This window comes from Monomorium pharaonis, chromosome 4 (assembly GCF_013373865.1).
Source record: "Monomorium pharaonis isolate MP-MQ-018 chromosome 4, ASM1337386v2, whole genome shotgun sequence".
In the NCBI taxonomy this organism is placed as follows: Eukaryota; Metazoa; Arthropoda; class Insecta; order Hymenoptera; family Formicidae; genus Monomorium; species Monomorium pharaonis.
In genome coordinates, this window is record NC_050470.1 from 17,482,207 (window position 1) to 17,495,397 (window position 13,191).

The 13,191-nt window shown below is 34.4% G+C and overlaps 1 long non-coding RNA gene across 1 annotated transcript; it reads right to left on the reverse strand.

Annotated features, from left to right (window-relative positions):
• Positions 1-1,058: 1,058 nt before the first annotated feature.
• On the reverse strand, positions 1,059-3,028 carry LOC118645239. Its single transcript, XR_004963011.1, has 2 exons — positions 2,890-3,028; positions 1,059-1,220 (listed from the first exon to the last, which is right to left on the reverse strand). It is a non-coding gene; the product is annotated as an uncharacterized LOC118645239 (long non-coding RNA).
• Positions 3,029-13,191: the final 10,163 nt, after the last annotated feature.

A 13,191-nucleotide genomic window follows, 5' to 3' on the forward strand; every position in this document is an offset into this window, starting at 1 on the left:
GAGAGAGATCTATTAGCGTCCTTCGAGAAGAGAGTTCTATCGGTTTTCTTGGAGAAAGTTCTACCGGCGTCCTTCGAGAAAGATCTATCGGCGTCCTTCGAGAAAGTTCTACCGGCGTCTCTGTAATATGGCGGCTATCACGCACGTTCCGCCGGTTTCCACGTGTTGCAATGGCACTTACTAACACTTGATTTTACTTGATCGTAACGACCGCACTTTCGATTTTCCAGAGAAAAAAAAAACGAAAAACGGTACGCTGAGAGAAATGGGGGCGATCCCACTTCTGAGACTGTAAGGATGGCTTGGGATAGGTTATCAAGGAAACACGTACTTTCCTTGTAACTAAATACGAGATTTATTCCGACGAAAGATACACCGTTTGGATTGTCCCGTACACTTATTCACGCGAGCGCAGGCACTAGCTAACGGCCGCGACCGCTTACCGAAAATCTTAATGCCGATGCTTCTCGCTTCCAATGCGACAACGTCGTCGTCACCTCAGTTGAACACGAAGCAGCCCTACTCCCCCTTTTTCGGTGCCTCGCTTGCGCGCTCTTTTCCGACCAATCACGACGCGGCGTGACGTCACAGCGCTAGTCCTGCCAAAACGCTCAGTAGCGCCCAAGTAGTACGGAAAGGGGGCGCTTGGGTGGGGTAACCCTTACACCTAGGATAAAGTGTGCTGTGTGGGATATGTACATGTATATATTTTAGCACATAATTCCCAGGAGGTCAAGTACTTAAATTAATTTCACATAAAACAAAAAATACTCTTTGAATGCAATTTCGTTGTTTTATGTAAAATTAATTTAAGAATTTGACTTCCTGGAAATTATAAGTGCTAAAATTATAAAGAATAGATATAATTATGAAGGGAAAAGGTAACATTAAAAATAGTCTTTTTAATAAACTTCTTAATATATTTAACACATATTTATCAACAAAATAAGCTTATATCTAAACAAATATATACATATTATACTTTATGATTATTAGTAAAATATTTTAAAAATAACTTTTAAAAACAAAAAACGAGGGAAAATAAGAGAAAAACATTAAATAAACTTCACGTAATGTTAAACAAAATTATAGCTCTGCTCCAGATGTCAATCACAATCTCAATGTCAATCACAACATCTCCTATAGTTTTATAAAATCCGAAATTGTCAGGACATGATAGTGACATGAGAGTGCAAGCGCTTCCATTTGAGTTCAGTTTTCTGTAAAAAGAAAGTAATAAATAATATTATATAACGCTCACCAATACACTAAACATATATAGAATATTAAATACGTATTTAGAATATTCGGATTGGTACGAATGAACTGTCATGCGCATGTACGCATCTCACTATTTTGCACGCCAGTGCACGCGTCTGCACGCGCAACGCCGCAACATGATGATGTGCGCGAGGTTAGTAGCGAGTCAGTTTTCAGTTTTATGCATAATTTGCATATTTTATTGTGAAGGAAAATACGGCTGTGCTTAATTTAAAGTTTAGTCTAACACTATGGATTGTATAATCAGATAAGTCTCACAAAATTTTTATTTTTTTGTATGGAGTAAGTATTCTGAGATAAGATGAATACTTTGTGTTATGTTTTATTTTTAGTTATATTAAAAGCAAGAGAGGAAGAAACACTATTTGAGCGTAAAGTAGAAGAGTAGACGAGTAAGGAAAGAAAGATGTAAAAGAGAGATCAACCTCACAGCTTGGAATTTACAGTGTGCCGAACAGAATATGTGGACCTTGAAGGTATCAAATAACATAATTTTACTTAAAAAGTTATAGGATGAAGTGAACAATTTATTTTTTGTGTGAGAAAGTATCTATTACAATCTAACTTGTTCCGAGAAAACCTTTACAAAAGATTTAATAAAGAACAAGCAATTTGATGAGATTATCATATCATTATTATCATATTTATTATTCGAATTTTAAAGAGAAACAGTAAGAAATTTTATTAATACATTATTAAAAAATTGTTGGCTGTTACACCAAAATTCTCTTTCTTGTAAGCTGATGTATGCTATTGATAAAAAATTCACCAAAGTTCATCCCTCTTTTAGCTCAGCGAACCATTATATGTATAGAGAATTGACAGAGCAATTCATATCAAAATGATTATCTAAAGGTGTACTTCCTAGTTCTTCAAGTATGTTATTTTATGGCATTATCTTATGGCAGGCTAGGTAAGAGAATAATGACAAATGTTATAATTTTATTTTAATATTGTATTGCAACTGTGTGGCTCTTAAAGGTATCGTACAACTATCTTTTTTAGATTACTGAAATAAATAAAAAGCCTGAAATCTGATCTGAAACAATTACAACAAAGTATACAGACTAATATCACTCAACTAACCTGCCGATGATGTGGTCGCAGGCTGTAATATAGGAAATATGTTTATGAATGTCAAGGATTATCTGTAGGTCTTAGTCATTTAGTAACTGTCATGCATTTTGTGTCAGCCAGATATACGCCTCAGAAATATACTGATAAAGCTTTTAGTTACATTAAAAACTAAAAAGTAAGTATTTAAATACTCTGTTCCCGAAATAATTTATTCTAATTAATACAATTCTCTTCATACATTCACAATAATAACATTCCGAATTTTTATTTATATTTTTGATTCTCTAACTTAATTGTTTGTAAATTGAGGCATGTATAAGACGAAAGACTACAAAATAGGCATATATGAGACGAAAGACAAAATAAGATATTTTTATTTATAGAATAATTTAAGAATGACCAGTGGATGTGCGTATGATTATCTGGAAATGTGCACAAAAGTGGAACTTGAGAAGGAACATTTGATTATTCCCATCTCTAATTTGCTGGGTTTTATTCTAAAAACATATAATGGCTATAATTCATTCTTACCTGTTCTAATCCTTGTGAAAATTTCTTCAGCTTTTATAAACTTCAGTTATTCTTTACGTTCTTTTAAATTTTAAGAAGAACAGTTGTCCGAATGATGTAAGAATAATTAGCAGAATCCTGTAATATAAAATTAGTTTTAATATGATACGTCTTTATAAATTATATTTATAAATTTATAACTGCCTTTATATATTGCATGATTTACACATATGCTAGGTGACTTTTGTAACTAGAAATGTATGTAAAACTAGCAGCCCAAATAATAAATTATCTTTAAATTTACTTAAGAAATACATTATTTAAATATAAAAATATGTAGTTGTGCGGATCAAAACAGGAAACATATCGCTATGTATTTTGTCAATAATAGGTTTGATAATATACATATGGGAGCGTCCCAGATGCGCACAGTAATAAACGGACACAGCAAGCTGAGTGAAACGGACACAGTAACAAACGGACACAGACCAAACGGACACAGTAATAAACGGACACAGTAACAAACGGACACAGTAACAAACGGACACAGACCAAATGCGCACAGAGCGAAACGGACACAGTGCGAAACGGACACAGTACCCAGATAGCACACGGACGTCCTTAGGGCGTCCTCAGGACGTCCAAGACAGACTTCGTGGATATCCTGAGGACGTCCTGATTTTATCCCGGAACGTTCTCAGGACATCCTGAGGAATAGCAAACGAGCGCCACTTTTTAGTCCTCAGGACATCCTGAGGACAGTCCACCGGACGTCCTAAGGATACCATAGGATTTCCTCAGGACATCCTCAGAAATAGCAAACAATAACCACTTTTTGTCAGATTTTTTAGATTATTTTTAGGATTTATGATAAATGTATCGATTTTTTATAAGAATTGAAACGTTTCTCAGAAAAATTTAAAAAATAAAAAATTCCGATCAAATTAGAAAATTTTTAAATATTTCTAAGTATTTTTAACAGTTTTTGAAAATTGAAAAAAACTTTAACAAAAAATTAAAAATTCAAATTATTTCTGCGATAATTTTCTAAGAGGAAGAAGACTATAACATAGTATATATGTTTCAGCGACAGTTGTACCTAGCTGTTAAAGCATGTTTAATCTCTCTACCCGAGAAAATAGTCACCTATCCAAGTATCAACCATCGCCGACGTTGCTTGACTTCGAAGACCATAATACGCATCCTAACGCTTCGTGATGATCCATGAGTACTTCTTGTTTATGCGTACATATTTGTTATAGATCATTACAATAGATGTTGTCAGAAGAATGAAACATATATAGTTAACTTATATTTTTATAAATAAATATAAAGTTTTACAGTTTTTTAAAATCATTTTTACATATACGCACGAAATAGCATGTGGAATAACTTATTAAAAAAACTGTTTTTGCGCCGTTCATATAAAATAAAATAATTATTTTATGTCATTTTTTATAATTTTTTAGTATTGTTAATATGCCATATTATTTCAATAAGTGTAGACATTCAATCTGACTTTGAAGTCAACATTTTTACACATTTGATTTTGCAATACATTCTAGAAATACGTACGATATTCAAAGATTTCTCACTTACTATACCCAGACAGCACCAGATATCGTACGAATATTATACTCTCATACGTAATGTACTGTGATCATACCGAATATACGTAAAACATTCATATAACGTCTCAGTAGAATGTCATTTTGATATATCCTCAAGATAAACTTAGAATATAGCGACTGAACTTCGCAACTCCTACTGAATATACTGAGATTATATCTAATATACTCAAAACATCCGTAAAATATCCTATGATATATCTCATGTATATCTATCACATATTTCCAAAATATCCGCGTAATATCGAAAGTGAATCATGTCAACGCTATCTATGATCTGTAACGTTACGCATTTTCGTCTGCCGTGTGATGCAGACACGTGGTGAAGTGTAGGGTGTGAACGTGCGAACACGAACTCACGGACAACGTGGTTTTCTCAGGAATTACGCCCAGATAACTCTGGTATGTACATAAGATATAATATAGTAACGTAAACTATAATAATATATATATATATTGTATATATACATATATTATTTAGGTTATAACCTACAATTATCTGAGCATAATTTCCCAAAGCACCCCAGCGTATTCAACAGATATTACGCTTCATTTTTTGCGATAGCTTCCTGATGTGCGAAATGATTAATTCCTCTTCTTATTTCTTCTTGCTAATTCTGTATGTTTAATTCCTTGTTCCTTATTCCTCTCATTATGCATGAGCCCATATAATGTGAACATACTGTAGACATATTGTGAATATACTGAAGATATACTTTAGACATACGTATAACATTCTTAAGATATATTCGGTATATTCTCATAAACTGCCAGCGAAATTCTATGGGATAAGGCAACGCGGACATAGTACGTTATGAGTATATACTCGCCATATCACAGACGTATCTCTAATATTATACGAATATTGCAATATACTTTCGCAATATCCTATTATCGTTCTCATAATCTACATGTGCTGTCTGGGTATTAATTTACCCGTCTTCTTCAAAAATTACTATACGTCCAGGATGTCCCTGAATACTATTTTAGGATGTCCTGAGGACTCTTTCAGGACGTCCTAAGGACTATCTTAGGTTGTCCTGAGGATTGTTTTAGAATGTCTTAAGGACTGTCTTAGGATATCCTGAGGACTTTCAGGATATCATATTCTTAGAACATTCTGTACTATCTAAAATGTCTGATATTTATACAGTCATTATATTTAAGTTTATCTTCAGACATTTTGTAGCTAATGAAACTCTTTATACAATATTTTAAGAATAACGTTTTCAGCTAGCATACATATATCCTCAGGACATCCTAAGGATGTCCTCAAGACATGAGTAAAATTTTAATTTATATTAATACTATTACAGAATCTAACATTCTAAACTTACTTTAGAAGTCAAATTTATACATAAAATATTTATATAAAATATTTACAATAATACAACTATTATATCCTGACAAGATCCCAGGACATCCCAGGACATATTCAGGATGATCCTGAGGACGTCCTGTGCTATCTGGGTAACAAACGGACACAGACCAAATGTGCGCAGAGCGAAACGGACACAGACCAAATGTGCGCAGAGCGAAACGGACACAGACCAAATGCGCACGGACCAAATGCACACGGACCAAATGCGCATACTGCACATGCACACACTGCACGTGCGCACGGACCAAATGCAATCCATGTACATTGCAAGCAGAGTAAAGTCTACATAGGTTAGCGACTTGGACGGGGTGGGTGCGGAAGGGGGGCCGAAGGCCCCCCTTGCATCCCCCCCCGTGTGTGTGTGTGTGTGCGCGTGCAAAGCATTCACTGCATCACATGCGTTTGCGACTTTCCGTGTATGCATTTGGTCTGTGCGCATGTGCAGTGTGCGCATTTGGTCTGTGTCCGTTTCGCACTGTGTCCGTTTCGCTCTGTGCGCATTTGGTCTGTGTCCGTTTCGCACTGTGTCCGTTTCGCTCTGTGCGCATTTGGTCTGTGTCCGTTTGGTCTGTGTCCGTTTGTTACTGTGTCCGTTTCACTCAGCTTGCTGTGTCCGTTTATTAATGTGCGCATCTGGGACTCACTCATACATATCTGTTAGTTTTAACTTTAACGATAAATTTATTGCTTCGCAAGATGGAGTAGAACTTTTATCTGCCATACTTTTTTGTTCATTTTGTGCAAAAATGCATCGAATAAGCAGCGTATACAATTTTGTCGAAATTGTATGATGGATCTAAAATGTATAATTATCAATGTACGTCAATTCCACAATACATGTGTTGTATCGAATTAATATGTAGTATCAAAAATAAAAAATATATTAAGGCGGTTATAACTTATAAATCTATTATGTTGTTGCTGACTAAACATAACCTACAAAACATGTAGGAAAGATTATAATAAGTTATTTATGATGTATATTATACATAAGAAAAATAATATATGTTAATTAAATGCAGCAACATTTTCTACACCTTTTTATATAATCTTTAATAAATGTTGACTTAAAAAACATAAAGGATTGCCTAATTAAATTCAAGTTGCAAGAAAACAACGTCTCTCTTTCGTCATTATAGCATCCACTAGCGGAAAGCGCGCCTAATAGCACGAGATGTACGTTGTGCGATTGAGGTTAGAGTCTCACAAGATTCAAATTTTATAATATCCATATAACATAAATAAAACAATTGTTGTGTAACCACGCAACATTGTGGTTACATCACTGTTCGGTTATTGTAACATACAAATAACGGAGTAATATTATAGCTTCATAACTTTGTTACATCACATATATGTAGTAAAGTTTCGTAACTATAATATAAATAGAGTGTAACATCTGTTACATTACATGTTACTCCCACGTTATATTGCATTTATATTTGGTGTTTGCTGGGTATCTATAAGATCTATGCAGAGCCATAACTCCGGCATATAGTAAGGCACTATAAAAGTGAGTATTCTCACGTCCGTCATTTTTCTTCAAACTAGTCAAGTAACTAGCATGATATTTTATATATGGTTTGTTTGCGTCGCCATGCTCCGACATGCTCCTACTCACTCCAACGCATTCTAATAGGTTGGCGTCATCGGAATCAACGTATTGGAGTGCGTTGGGGTGAATAGGAGCTTGTTGGGGCATGTGACGCGAACAGACCTATAAAGACCTATATGGTTTGTTTGCGTCGCCATGCTCCGACATGCTCCTACTCACTCCAACGCATTCTAATAGGTTGGCGTCATCGGAATCAACGTATTGGAGTGCGTTGGGGTGAATAGGAGCATGTTGGGGCATGTGACGCGAACAGACCCATAATCAAAGATGCGCCAATGACCCCCCACCATGACTGCTATCCACCATCTTGTACCCATACGGTGACTGAATGGGGGCTGGGGCCGGGGGCTGGGGTCTGGGGCTGGGGTCTGGAGTAGTGGAGATAGTAAACAATGCGAGCCTGCTTCAAGTTGTACGCAGCCATATAATGCCTTGTCTACAATGCGGTCGTTTACTTAGGTCGTAGTCTTGAAATCGCAGAGTCGCGTGTGATGATATGCCCAGTCTACGATGAGTCGTTGATCGTTGGTCGTAAGAAATTTAACCAATTATGTTCGGTTATTCTTCTCTAAGATCAACTGTGATTGGTTAAATTTCTTACGACCAACGACCAACGACTCATTGTAGACTGGGCATAAGACTCCCATTGTAGACGCTGCATAACAGATGCAAATTTAATTTTTCTTGTTCTTCCTGTGTGTATCGTCAAAATATAGTGACCCTCGAGAGTGCAGAGATTGAATTACCTTATAATTTCTGACACATTTCTTTAACCTGTACTGCTCAACACAGAGCACTCTCCCCTCTTTCTCGCCCAGCGTGGGTACGCAATGGCGGATAAACCATGTGACTCAAGTGACCAATCAAAATTGTGTTCGGCTGTGGCGAATCTTTTGGTCTGTTCTTTCTAGCTGCACTGTTGCACCGGTACAATAAGTTAAAGGAAGACAAGTATATTTTTTCTCATTCTAACTTATTGCACCAGTGCAACAGTGCAGCTAGAAAGAACAGACCATTTGATTATAGGTCTTTAATTTTATATAATACATATAATACATCGCAATAACTTTTAGGCCGAAATCACATGGTACGGAATAGAGCTGCGGAATAGAACGTGCGTCATAGAAGCAGCTAATCAGGGCCCCGATTCTTGAATTCATTCGCAAGAGAAACGTATTCGCAAATTCTGTTCTTACAGAAAAGTTGAAAATTTATTGGCTATCGTATGGCTTTCAACCAATAAACTTGCAACTTTTCTGTTAGAGCGGGTATTTGCGCATACGTTTTCTTGCGAATGAATTCAAGAATCGAGCCCCAGAGCTTTGCCGCATCAGAATGCGTTGATGCTGCAAAGCTCTGATTGGCTGCTTCTATGACGCACGTTCTATTCCGCACCATGTGATTTTGGCCTTACAGGCTCAAAATCATAAATATCGTGTCTTTGTTTTATTGTCGCATAAAGTTTGGCGTTTCCAAACATTGGGTGTTTACGATAATGGCTATTCGAGTAATTTTCTCTAGGACCGAAATATATGATAAGCACAACCATCTACTATCATCATGATTCGTGACAACTCAATGCTGTCCGGTATCAAGATTATTAAACTTAGTCTAGTAGAATTAGCTTCAAAAAGGGCCGTTTTGGGAAAAAATTGGTAACTCAGGTTTGACTGTGCGTAAAGCACAATTAATATGCGTAGATTAAGATAGGTATGTTTGCCACTCGAAAAAAGCTGGGGGTTATTACAAAATTACGGGTTGAAGTAAGGAAAAAGTGGTTTTTTGCTTGCGCCTCGTAAACTAAAAGCGAAATCAAAAAAAGTTTCAAATAAAAGTTGTAGGTATTAAGTAAAGCTACAATAATAAATTTGGTACATTAAGATCGGTCGATTAGTTTGGTTGTAAAATAGAAAAAACCATGAAAAATGGCCATTTCTTAAATTGTTTATAACTTTCTTAAAAATTAACTCAAGCATTTGAAATTTTAGAAAAATATAGCTTTTATGACGATAAAAAATGTACTAAATTTCATCAAAAAATATTAACAACTTTTCGAGTACTGTCAATTGTTTATCCAAAACGCGTTCCACTAAAATTTAATTTCTACATTTTTGAGACCATGCACAAACCCGAACCAAAGTTTTTTCTTTTCTTAAAAAGTTGCACTATTATATATCGGTATTGCGAAATGTGTGCAATGCAATTAAGTGCCTCAAATAAACGTGTAAAAAATAAGCCTTATTAACAATTATATAACTTTTAAAATATTAACTCTATCAACATGGGGTGAAATGCATTTGAAAGGTGCGATTTTTCTTTAAATTTCAAAAAAAAGAACTTTGTCCTAGGTTGCTCAGAAGCCGAGATAATTTTTTTTCTTTGAAAAATCACTGTTGCTACAGTTATAAATATTAAGAGCTGAAATTTTAACAGCGTCTTATTAAATAGTTAAAGTATCCTTTCCAAAAAGTTCGAAGCGATTCATGAAGATTAACCACTGTAAACGTGTTAACAAAAGCAGTATCACTCGAGAGCGGCGGCCGGCGGCATGCGCGCGCGCGCTCGTCGGCTGCTAGCGCGTGGCCAGGCGAGCGCGTACAAAATTGATCTGGCGCGTTCAAATTACTTGAATCGGCAATATCTCGGGAACTAAGCGTCCTAGAAAGACGATTTTTTTTTTAACTGGGCTATCTCGACGAGACAAGACTAATGAGCTAAACCATTTTCTTATATCTCTTAAAATAAACGTTCTAATTAATTTTTTTTCTTTTTTTAATTAATTATTTCACGCGTTAAATACGTATAAATAATTTATATATCTTTGCGGCGTATGCATATGCTCTATGTTATTATAATTTTATTTTTTTTTTGTTGCAAGAAATATGTATGTTTTTTATTTTTTTTGCTAATTTAGTACAATTAATAAACATTTATATGTTAAAAAATTAATGTTATATTACTAATATTTAATTGTAGGTTAAAGTTAATTTAATAATAACATTAATGCAAAAATTGTATTAAATTATGCAAAAAAAATAAAGAACATACACATTCCTTGCAACAAAAATAATAAAAAAATTAAATTATAATAACATAGGGCATATGCATACGCCGCATAGATATATAAATTATTTATACGTATTTAACGCGTGAAATAATTAATTAAAAAAAGAAAAAAATTAATTAGAACGTTTATTTTAGGAGATATAAGAAAATGGTTTAGCTCATTAGTCTTGTCTCGTCGAGATAGCCCAGTTTAAAAAAAAAATCGTTTTTCTAGGACGCTTAGTTCCCGAGATATTGCCGATTCAAGTAATTTGAACGCGCCAGATCAATTTTGTACGCGCTCGCCTGGCCACGCGCTAGCAGCCGACGAGCGCGCGCGCGCATGCCGCCGGCCGCCGCTCTCGAGTGATACTGCTTTTGTTAACACGTTTACAGTGGTTAATCTTCATGAATCGCTTCGAACTTTTTGGAAAGGATACTTTAACTATTTAATAAGACGCTGTTAAAATTTCAGCTCTTAATATTTATAACTGTAGCAACAGTGATTTTTCAAAGAAAAAAAATTATCTCGGCTTCTGAGCAACCTAGGACAAAGTTTTTTTTTTTGAAATTTAAAGAAAAATCGCACCTTTCAAATGCATTTCACCCCATGTTGATAGCGTTAATATTTTAAAAGTTATATAATTGTTAATAAGGCTTATTTTTTACACGTTTATTTGAGGCACTTAATTGCATTGCACACATTTCGCAATACCGATATATAATAGTGCAACTTTTTAAGAAAAGAAAAAACTTTGGTTCGGGTTTGTGCATGGTCTCAAAAATGTAGAAATTAAATTTTAGTGGAACGCGTTTTGGATAAACAATTGACAGTACTCGAAAAGTTGTTAATATTTTTTGATGAAATTTAGTACATTTTTTATCGTCATAAAAGCTATATTTTTCTAAAATTTCAAATGCTTGAGTTAATTTTTAAGAAAGTTATAAACAATTTAAGAAATGGCCATTTTTCATGGTTTTTTCTATTTTACAACCAAACTAATCGACCGATCTTAATGTACCAAATTTATTATTGTAGCTTTACTTAATACCTACAACTTTTATTTGAAACTTTTTTTGATTTCGCTTTTAGTTTACGAGGCGCAAGCAAAAAACCACTTTTTCCTTACTTCAACCCGTAATTTTGTAATAACCCCCAGCTTTTTTCGAGTGGCAAACATACCTATCTTAATCTACGCATATTAATTGTGCTTTACGCACAGTCAAACCTGAGTTACCAATTTTTTCCCCAAAAAAGTCTAATTCTACTAGACTAACTGTACAGGTTGTCTCATCCGGATACTTAACGCTGATTGGTCGTGACGTCAGTGGTGGTGTTATTTATCTTTGTCATACTCATTTCTATTCCTCTCTGATTTACCAGCGCGTTTTCCTCTCTGCTCAGCTACACTTGTGTAGCTGCACTTGTATCAGCTACACCTGGGGCTCGATTCTTGAATTCATTCGCAAGAGAAACGTATTCGCAAATTCTGTTCTTACAGAAAAGTTGAAAATTTATTGGCTATCGTATGACTTTCAACCAATAAACTTGCAACTTTTCTGTTAGAGCGGGTATTTGCGCATACGTTTTCTTGCGAATGAATTCAAGAATCGAGCCCCTGGAATCATTTGAACAGAGAGAGAGACTTACACTTTCTAAGTGTAAGTGAGACAACTAAACTCCAATGACGTCACAATATCCCCTCTTGCTGCGAGACCCCGCGTCTAAAAGGTCTTCCATGAGACAACCTGTACAGTTTAGTAATCTTGGTCCGGTATAGCCAAATCATCACGAGCAAGTTGCGAGTTGCGAGTTCCGTGAGTTTGTAGCAGGTAACCTAAAAAGTACGACATAAATAATTTGATTATTACAATTAAAAATAATCTGTTTTTAATGTATAATAAGATTATTAACTTTAAAATAGTAATTATATGTAACACAATCATGTATTTTTAAAGTATTGTCTAAAGTAATATCAGAGATTATTTTATTTACAAATATTTATTTTGTCTATCAAGTTTCTATCATAACGGTATTATTTCAAAACCTAATATAATATTTTAATTAAACATTGATTCTCAATAAATGTTATTATTTATTATTAACTAACATATATATTAGAAAAGTCATCTTTTATTAAACGGATGGTGTTAACACTTTGAAACAAATGAGATAAATTATGTAAAATTACTAATTAAATAAATCATTATTAATAATATTTTTTAGATTACAAGTAAAATAAAAATTTAAGTATAAATATTTTTCTTTCTTGTAACAACTGTTAATGATAAGTTGCATGGTGTTATCATTATTTTAAAAAATCATATATCTTTATGTATAAATATTATGCATGAATATTTCACTAATGTGAAACTAATAATAATGTTTCCCAGACAGCACATGTAGATTATGAGAACGATAATAGGATATTGCGAAAGTATATTGCAATATTCGTATAATATTAGAGATACGTCTGTGATATGGCGAGTATATACTCATAACGTACTATGTCCGCGTTGCCTTATCCCATAGAATTTCGCTGGCAGTTTATGAGAATATACCGAATATATCTTAAGAATGTTATACGTATGTCTAAAGTATATCTTCAGTATATTCACAATATGTCTACAGTATGTTCACATTATATGGGCTC